This window comes from Sorghum bicolor, chromosome 9 (assembly GCF_000003195.3).
Source record: "Sorghum bicolor cultivar BTx623 chromosome 9, Sorghum_bicolor_NCBIv3, whole genome shotgun sequence".
NCBI lineage: Eukaryota > Viridiplantae > Streptophyta > Magnoliopsida > Poales > Poaceae > Sorghum > Sorghum bicolor.
Window position 1 is genome coordinate 54,699,619 of NC_012878.2, and position 8,657 is coordinate 54,708,275.

The window sequence follows — 8,657 nt, forward strand, 5'->3', positions numbered from 1 at the left end:
GGGCCTTCTGAGCGCGGCAGATCCGGCGAGCTTGATTCGTGGGTGGCAGTAGCGTGCTACAGCCCCGGGGGGAAGACGCGACGTGTCCCGACGTGATCCGCCGGTGCAGTGGGGTCGGAGAGCGAAGGTGATAAGTGTCCGGGTGCTCTCAGATAATGTTTCTGTTGATGGATTCCTGCAAGGGCCAAGGGTACAATGACGAGGCGGCCTCCATCAGTATAGGATCATCAGAGAGCTTTCTGAATGAGCGAGCAGTGTGCATGCAGTGGTTTGGGCACTCTAATTAATGATTGCCGCGCTTCACAATTCACATAAGCTCGGCCCTTAATTGCTGAAGAAAGTCTTACTTAAGACTTATCCACCACTCTACAACTGTATACTTAACTTTGTTCGATTATCCAAAATAATAACTTATCTTACTCTCCTACGAGACGTTGCTCCTTTTCTTTTTTGCAGATTATTAATTATTATAAGAACAAAAAGCTAGAGGATCAGAGAGGAGAAACAAGAATGGAGAGCTTTGAAGATTTACCGTCTTTTTTCTCCTCTTCGTGCTATGACATTGAAGATTATTTAGCCCTGTAAGGGGTTTTTTCTTACGCTACCGCCTCCTCCAAAGACCACTGCCATAGGCTTCTTCAGCATCACTACTATGGATCCCCTCATCCTCCTCGTGCAGCGATCTCGTCGGCGGTGAGAAGGACCAGGACTCTCTGACATCCAGTCTAATTGAATTAGTTAGGGTTTGGATTGAATAAATTATATCTCATAGATTTTCACATGGTATTTTCTTCGTTGATTTCTTGTCAGATCTTGTTTCTTGTAGAGGACTCCATGTTTAGACATTCAACGTGACATTCTTCATGTTGTTTTTATTTTTACAGAGTTGATGCGGTTGTTGGCAATTGCCATGTTTCCCATTTACATCTTTGTGTTACAACCTCACTAAGGTATGATCTCTTGATAGACAGGAAGTTATTCGAACTTCCACATTTGTCATGATTGGTATTAGTGGTGCTAGATTGATGGTCACTTGATCATATTTGATGACAAGGTGGTTCATGCTCTTTAAATAGTAATAACGGAACTAGGAGTTCTTTGACCCAAGGAAGCAAACAGGGGGAGGGGATGAATTGGGTCTTTGAAAACCTAAACATATAGGACTTTCTTGATCTATATTTTTTTAAAAAATCATAAACTAAATGTGCACCTCATGTTTTTCTATGTGTTCTACCTACCCAACCCTAAAGAGTTTACAAACTAGAGCCAAAATATATCAATAGTCTAGGACAACCTAGGAAAGATAAAGATCATACAAGTCAAGCACAATGTGGTAAGTGAAGAGCAAATCAGGAGAGGACAAACTCCTAAGGATGAGATGTGTCATGTGGTATTGGTTACCCAAAACACATCAAGCCTTCCCCCAATCATGCTGTTGAGGTCACCACGAAGGCTTGTGCAACCAAGGCAAGTGATGCATTCCACCAAGGCTCACCACTATCGCTTGCCTCTTCTAGCCACCTTGGCGCTATTGACTACAAAGCTTATCCACCATGAAGGTATCTCCTCAGTCTCTATACAACAAGGGGCCATTGCACTTGCCACACACCAAGCTCGAAAGGTCAACATCACAAGGTTATCAAGATTCTTGTTAGAAGGCCAGTAAGACTCCCAGTGCTCTGGCTCAACAAGATTGTAAGGGCACAACAACCAAAACACTCAAACTCTTTTTAATGACCAAACTTGGAGCAACAATAATGGACTCCCTAACCACCTTCTCAAGAAAGTGCAACACCAACAATATGGATCATCATTAGAGAGCAATCTCATCTCATGTGTCTTATCTAGCTAGGCGGTGAACTACCTCCATTGTAATTACCAATTGGACCTTAGGAGTAGGAAGTTCCTCCAACTAAGATGTGGCACAAGAAAGTTGGACAAGGAGGTGCCCAAAGGAGTCTTCATGATGACATAGGCATCTGTCCCAACATCCGGTAGTTATTGGCGGCATTAGAGAAGAATGTATGCAAGTAGAGTTGGTAGTGGGTGCGACTAACAGATGATCTATCATAGATCAAGATCTAGGTGAAGTGACTTCTAGCAAGTAGCCATCCACCTTGGGTTTGGAGATGACAAGTAGAGAATCATGCGACGAGCGTGATGATCCAGGGTGTAACATCGTGTGGAACTTGGAGTTGGAGGTGGTCATGGACTCATGGAGCCACTAGTGGTGGGGAGACCTCAGATTTATAGCTTGGGGTCCATCCAATGAGAAACAAGCTACGCTAGATGGAACCTCAGCTACAATAGCAATTGCAATAGTAATGGGAACCAAAGATTGAAAAATGGTGCTAGAGAATGGCAACTTGGGAGCTCCTTAAGGTAAGGGGAGCGGTGGCAGTGACCAATCAAGTATTGCAAAAGCAAATAGTGGCAGGCTAGCTTTAGTGACAAAGAGGCAAGAGAGTATGTTGTTGGTAGAGAAAATCCTAGGCAGATTGTCTTGCGCTTCGCCTATTAGGACCTCACCCATCCCAAATTGAGCAGCTTCAATGATTAGATTCTGAGGTCCATGTAATGTTGTTTGGTGTGGATGCGGATGTGAAAACACCTGAAAGATTCAACATCTGTAGTTGTTTTAGTGTCAATATGGATATCCATATCCGCATTTGATTTTAATATAGATAAAATGTGGATGTATTCATATTATTTTTTATGATTTTTCTCTATCTGGACATTCGTATTTGAAAAATGTAAAATATCTAATATCAAGGCCGGCTAAAACTTAAATCTATGACTAGTTAGTAATGTAAATGATATCAACTTTAATATAACAAATGACCACTAAAAACTTATCTATGTGGTTAATAACATTATATATTTTGTTATTGTTAATGACATATAAAGGCTTGTTTAATATGGTTAATCATATTAACTTTAAGTACTTTAGCAATTCATGTATTGCTGAAACTATTTATATATATATATATTTTAAACTATTTATTGATAAATATTATTTATAGTTTTATTGATTTTGATATATTTATCTATTAAAATATATTTATTACATATGTTGGTTTTTATGATTTGTGGTTATCCACATGTGTTATATAATCATATTATTCTCTACATGCGTAATGATTTTATTTTAATAAAATTGTCAACAAGTAAATATATATGTGTTGTTATCAAAATCTAGTAGATATCCAAATGCAAATCTGAGATATTCGTTTTACATTCATATCCAATAATACCATATTTGTATCTGAATTTGAATTAAAATATGTTAAATACTCCTTTACAACTTTGATTCCATACGGAGCCAGTCTGATCCATCCTTAAATCTCGTTGTAGAGGATCTGGCAGGCGAGCGTCAATGGAACCTAAGACACCGTTCAAGTTAAAAATGAGTTGTTCAGGATACTATTTATTAGAAGTCATAATCTTCCAAGTTTGAGGACTGTTTCGTCAATTTGAAAGTTTATTAAGCCCTCAATCTTAAATTTCTCTGTGCTCTTTCTTCCTCAAAGATAGATTTCGCCAAGTGGCTACACACACGGGGTAACGTTCTTTTCTTTTTTTTTTGGAAGAAAGAGGCTAAAGATTGTTGACAAGTCATGCTACTAAGGGTAGAGCTTGAAAAACTGGCCAACGCTAATATAAAGTTGTTAGTGTCAACTCAAAATCATATAGTTACAGTATACTGGCAGTAACGTCTGAGATGACGTTGTTTCACCAATCAAAGCAACAACAAAATGACAAATTTGTCGGCCAACTAAACGACCAATCGGGTACGATCGGCTATACCTTTCAAATTAAACTTGAGTATGGTGCACACATCAATCAGATTTACAAGTGCTTTAGGGCACTCACAATGCAGACTTTATTATGGAGTCTAAAGTTATTTATTACCTCGAATAATGTGGACTTGGAGTCTAAATAAGACTTGGAGTCTTATTTTTTCTACCTCTTTCTTCAATAAATATGCTGCCACATCAGCAAAATACCATAAATAATATGTAATTAATTGTCTTAGACTCTGTGATAGAGTCTTGCATTGGGAGTGCCCTTAGGCCAGTCTCAGTGGCCCGTTTCAGTGCACTGTTTTGAAAATAAATCCGCTGACAGAGTATTAATGAAACGAATAATGAAACAACCTCCACAATGCATGAGTTTCACCTTGACGTTTCCTAGGCTGGGCAAAACATTTAATTATTGTAAAATGATTTGATCACATGCAAGATGGTGAAACAATTTAGCCCTCAGTGAGGATTTCATCCCGTTTCACCGCGTGGGAAACAACGCCAGCGGGGTTTCACCATGGTGAAACTACTTCCTTCTCTCTCCTCTTCGTTTCATGCAAAAAGTGTAATTTTGCTGACATGACACTCTAATAAATATGCATGACATCCTGGTGAAACCTCCACTAAGACTGGCCTTAGAACATCCAACGAGACAAGTTACGCTGCATGTTTTTACCCATTTCTTTGCTAATAACTATATTAATATATAACATATTACTATAAAATTTATTAAATTATAGTTGGCCTATAGTACAAGTGGTTATCTAGATTAAAAATTTCGAAGTTAGAGCATCTTCATCCAATTGAGTAAAACTAATCCCCTTTCCTTAAAACCAGCAACAAAGGATATTGAAACAAAAAAAATGATCCATCATATCTCTTTTCAATCCTTTTTTTTCCTCAATCTCCCACGTTCCCAACTCAAACCCTCAAATGAAGGGGAACAACCACCGGTTTTCGTCAACCCCTTTCTTTCTCCTCATCTTACTGACATTGCAGGTTCTCTGCATTGCCACCGCAAGCACGCAGGTCACCGCGGCGCCATCGTGCCAGGCGGATGAGCACGCGTGCCAACCATGCTAATCGAGCTTGGGGGTGTTGTGATACCTTGTCGGGCGAGCTTGGGGTGATGCCACCACTCAGGGTGGACAAGTGCTTTGGCTGACCGCTGTTGTCGTGCCGACGAGTGATTGAGTGCGCGAGCAACCGTACTTTTGTTGTCCGTGCACCGGCAAGGAGGGAGGAAGAGGAAAGAGAATAGAGGAGAGGAATTGGAGGAGTTACCACAGACATATAGAGGAGAGGAATTGCGAGTGTTGAAAGAGTTTTTTCTATCATGAATTATGTGAAGAACAAATTGAGAAATAAGATTGGGGATCAATACTTGAATGATTGCTTGGTTACATTTATTGAGCGGGAGTTCTTTCTACAAGTTAAGGACAAGGACATCATCAACCGCTTCCAAACCATGAAGAGTCGCAGGATTAAAGCAACATTATAATTTTTTGTAAGTTTTTTTATTAGTTATCAGTTTGATTCATGCATAATTTAGTGTTGATTCGCTGAACAATTTATTATTAGATTGTTCTTGTGACTTCAGTTCGATGGGAATACCAAGTTTTGGTTCTAGGCTCCGCCACTACATATAGGTGGTCTCACATAAATAAAGAGGATGCATCTTCTCATCCTGCTGCATGCTGCAGAAGCTCTCCCCTATAACCTATAAATCAGTTTTCTTAATGCCCTTATAGATGATTTTTAAGGGAAACATGAGCTGGTGGAGATGCTCTTAGGTCAGCTCTAATGGTGACTTATGACTTATGATTAAGAGCTAGTCTTCACACGTTTTAAGAGTGAGGAAGTTATGTGAGACTATTCATGTTGCGAGTTATTACTCCGTATGTGATAAAAGTTAGTATCTTTGGAGAAGTTGCATTACTGGCTCATTTTATTATCGATGATGCCATTATACTCCTGTAGTACACGATAATCTATGGCTAATAGTAACAGGAGTACGTTAAGAACTCTTGTTTTGTTGGTGTTTTGCACGTGAATGCGATCTGCCGGGCAACTCCCATTTGGGGAACCCGGGGAAGTGTTGGTGGACTAGTGGTGCTCTGCACAAAAAGTTCTCGCGCGTTCTGAGAAATAATTCCGCGCGCGTGCGTCCGTCGAGCGCTGGTCCATCCCGACTTCCCGAGGTCGCGGCTTCACCGCACGCACACTCTCTCCCGCCGTCCTTGCCTGCCCTGCCGACTAGGCAGGCGCCACCATGGCAGAGCACGTTCGCGGGCAGCAGATCGATTCTCCTATTCCAGCACGCGACACACGCGCGGCAACACAGAAAGCGGACGCGCGGTCGAACGCGGCACGCACGGCGGATAAAGAGATAAGCCTCGACAACCTGAAGTGATCTAGCGCTGATGCGGCCGGGTGCGGGCAGCTCCGGCGGTGGTCGGCAGCTCGATCGATCACGATCAGCATCGGCGCGCGGCTGCTTTTTCTGTGGGGGCGGGGCGGAGGAGCTAGAGGAGGAGCCGGCATGGGGCATCCGGAATCGCGCGGCCGCCGCCGTCACGCGACGGGATCGGTATCCATGCACTGTGCGGGGAGGCTCGCGTGCGCGGTTGCGTTCGACCGGCGACGTGGCCGCGGGATCCGTTGCACAAATGGTATCGGGACTGTGAGCAAAAGGGGTTCCTGAATAGCAGAGGATCGATGCCCTCCAGCAGTCCAGCGCTCCAGGGATTGTGCGTAGAAGGGGCACCTCACAGGATGTCCGAGCCCTACTGCAGTCTGCAGGCCGGTGAAGCGACGGGATAGCGCGCCAGCGATAGATCATAGATGTCGGAGCGGTCGGGAAGCAGTTTACGATCGGGCTGTGAAGAAGGGACAAACTCGAAGTCGGCAGGAGAGTGCTTTCCTGTTCCTGGTGCATGCTCTCACTCCGGCAAATCTACCCGGCCCGTCGTTTCGGCAAATCTACTTGTAGGGGTTATGATACCTCGGGTATATCAAGACAGTGATAAGTTAGTCACTCGGGCGACCTATGGTACACAAGCCTGTATAAGCCCAAACGACTGAGGCCAAGCTAAGTCATGTGAACTTAGGCCAAGCACTAAGGTGAGGGCCAACCACGACCTTTCCCCTGCCTTCACTGCATGTCACACGATCCCTCATGACCTCTCCTCCATTCCGACCCCTAGGAAGAACAAGGAGAGATCAAGCTTAGCCAAGTGTGCCTGCTCTGACAAGAGTAGGCAGACCACACTGACCTCACAAGGACCAAGGGGACAGTAGTCCCCTCAGCCCGGTTAGACGCCATCCCTATGCCACGTAGCACAGACAAGACAACACCGCTAGTGAGGGTGATCAGTATGGTGCCCACCATCCGAAAATGGCTCGATGAGATGGTCACACGGTCCTACCCACTACGAGATGGGGCTTATGATTGTGAACTTGTCCTCCAAGCTAACATAGGCCATAGTGCCAAAGCTCGAGATCATGGCCATTGACACCACACATAGCAAGGCAACCAACGACTAGGGTGGCTACCAACTCCTATATGATGCCCCCGTGAGAACAGGAGGAGATGAGAAAGGCCACAATGAAGACCACGTCGCACAGATGGTTTGCAAGACACCATCATGCCTATAGTGCCACCACAACTGGCATAGTAGCACCACACCATGCCATGCCATGGACATAAGACAATGATGATGACCATGCCCAGACGTGCATTGCAAGATGGTGTCACTTGCAAGCCAAGCTAGCTAGGTTCCCTCCCTTAGGCTCACGACCCCTCGGTTAGGAAAACCTCCTTCTTTGTATGTGACTTGGTTCCAATTAGCATTTCTTGGGTATTGAATACAATTAGAGGGTCTCGAGTATTGTGGTGACTTCAAGTGTTGGGCTCATGGGCAATGATGCCCTCTCAAATTCTGAGATTCACTCGGGTAACGTAGAGATGACTGTTGCACATCATTAAATCTTGTTGAAAATAAGGATCAAAGTGCATGGAACCTTGTGCTTTTACTTCATGAAACACTTTTGGTGACTGCATCCATCTTAAATGCTAACCACCATCTCCCCCACTACCATCCTCAGGGTGCTTATTTAAGCCAAGGGGAGGGAGGCCAATGAGTCTCTCCTCTCATCTCCCCTAAATCCATTAGCATTAGACTGAGTGAGGAAGTGGCAACCCTTCTTCATGCGCCATGATTCACGATGCCTCTCAACGGTTTCATTGTCGTTGGGAGAAGGCTTTCAAGATTGGATTCTACAGCGTCCTGCTCATGGTCATTTATCTTGGGTGTTAGAGGAAGTCCCACGAAGATGAGGAGGAACAACATTCATGATTGTATCAGGAGAAAGAAGAACTGGAGTACGTATAAGACCTTAGAAAACATCTACCACAATGCCTAACTCAGGCGATTACAAATGGGAGCTAGACCAGGTTTAGAGAACAACAGTATCTGACAAAAATCGATAAAACAAATGTCGGCCTAAGTACCAAAACATGAATGCACTGTAAGAAACATAGCAAGCTCTCAGCACATAGGAACTTCAACGATTGCGAAATGCAAAATCCAGCCACCATCCCTTCTTAGTCCTCCTAACTATCCTTCTCCTCTTCTATCATCAGGCGTTTGACGCTTCTTGGATTTCATCTTGTCCAACATCTTCATGATGATTTCCAGCATTTTGTTGACCCTAGCAATTAAGACCTCCTTATCATTCTCTAGAAAGAGTCATGTCCAATAACTCATGAGCGAACATACATAAGAGATAATAGTAATGGGGCTAGTTATAACATGCCCTTCAAAGCACACTATGTTTCCTCTTTTTCAAATT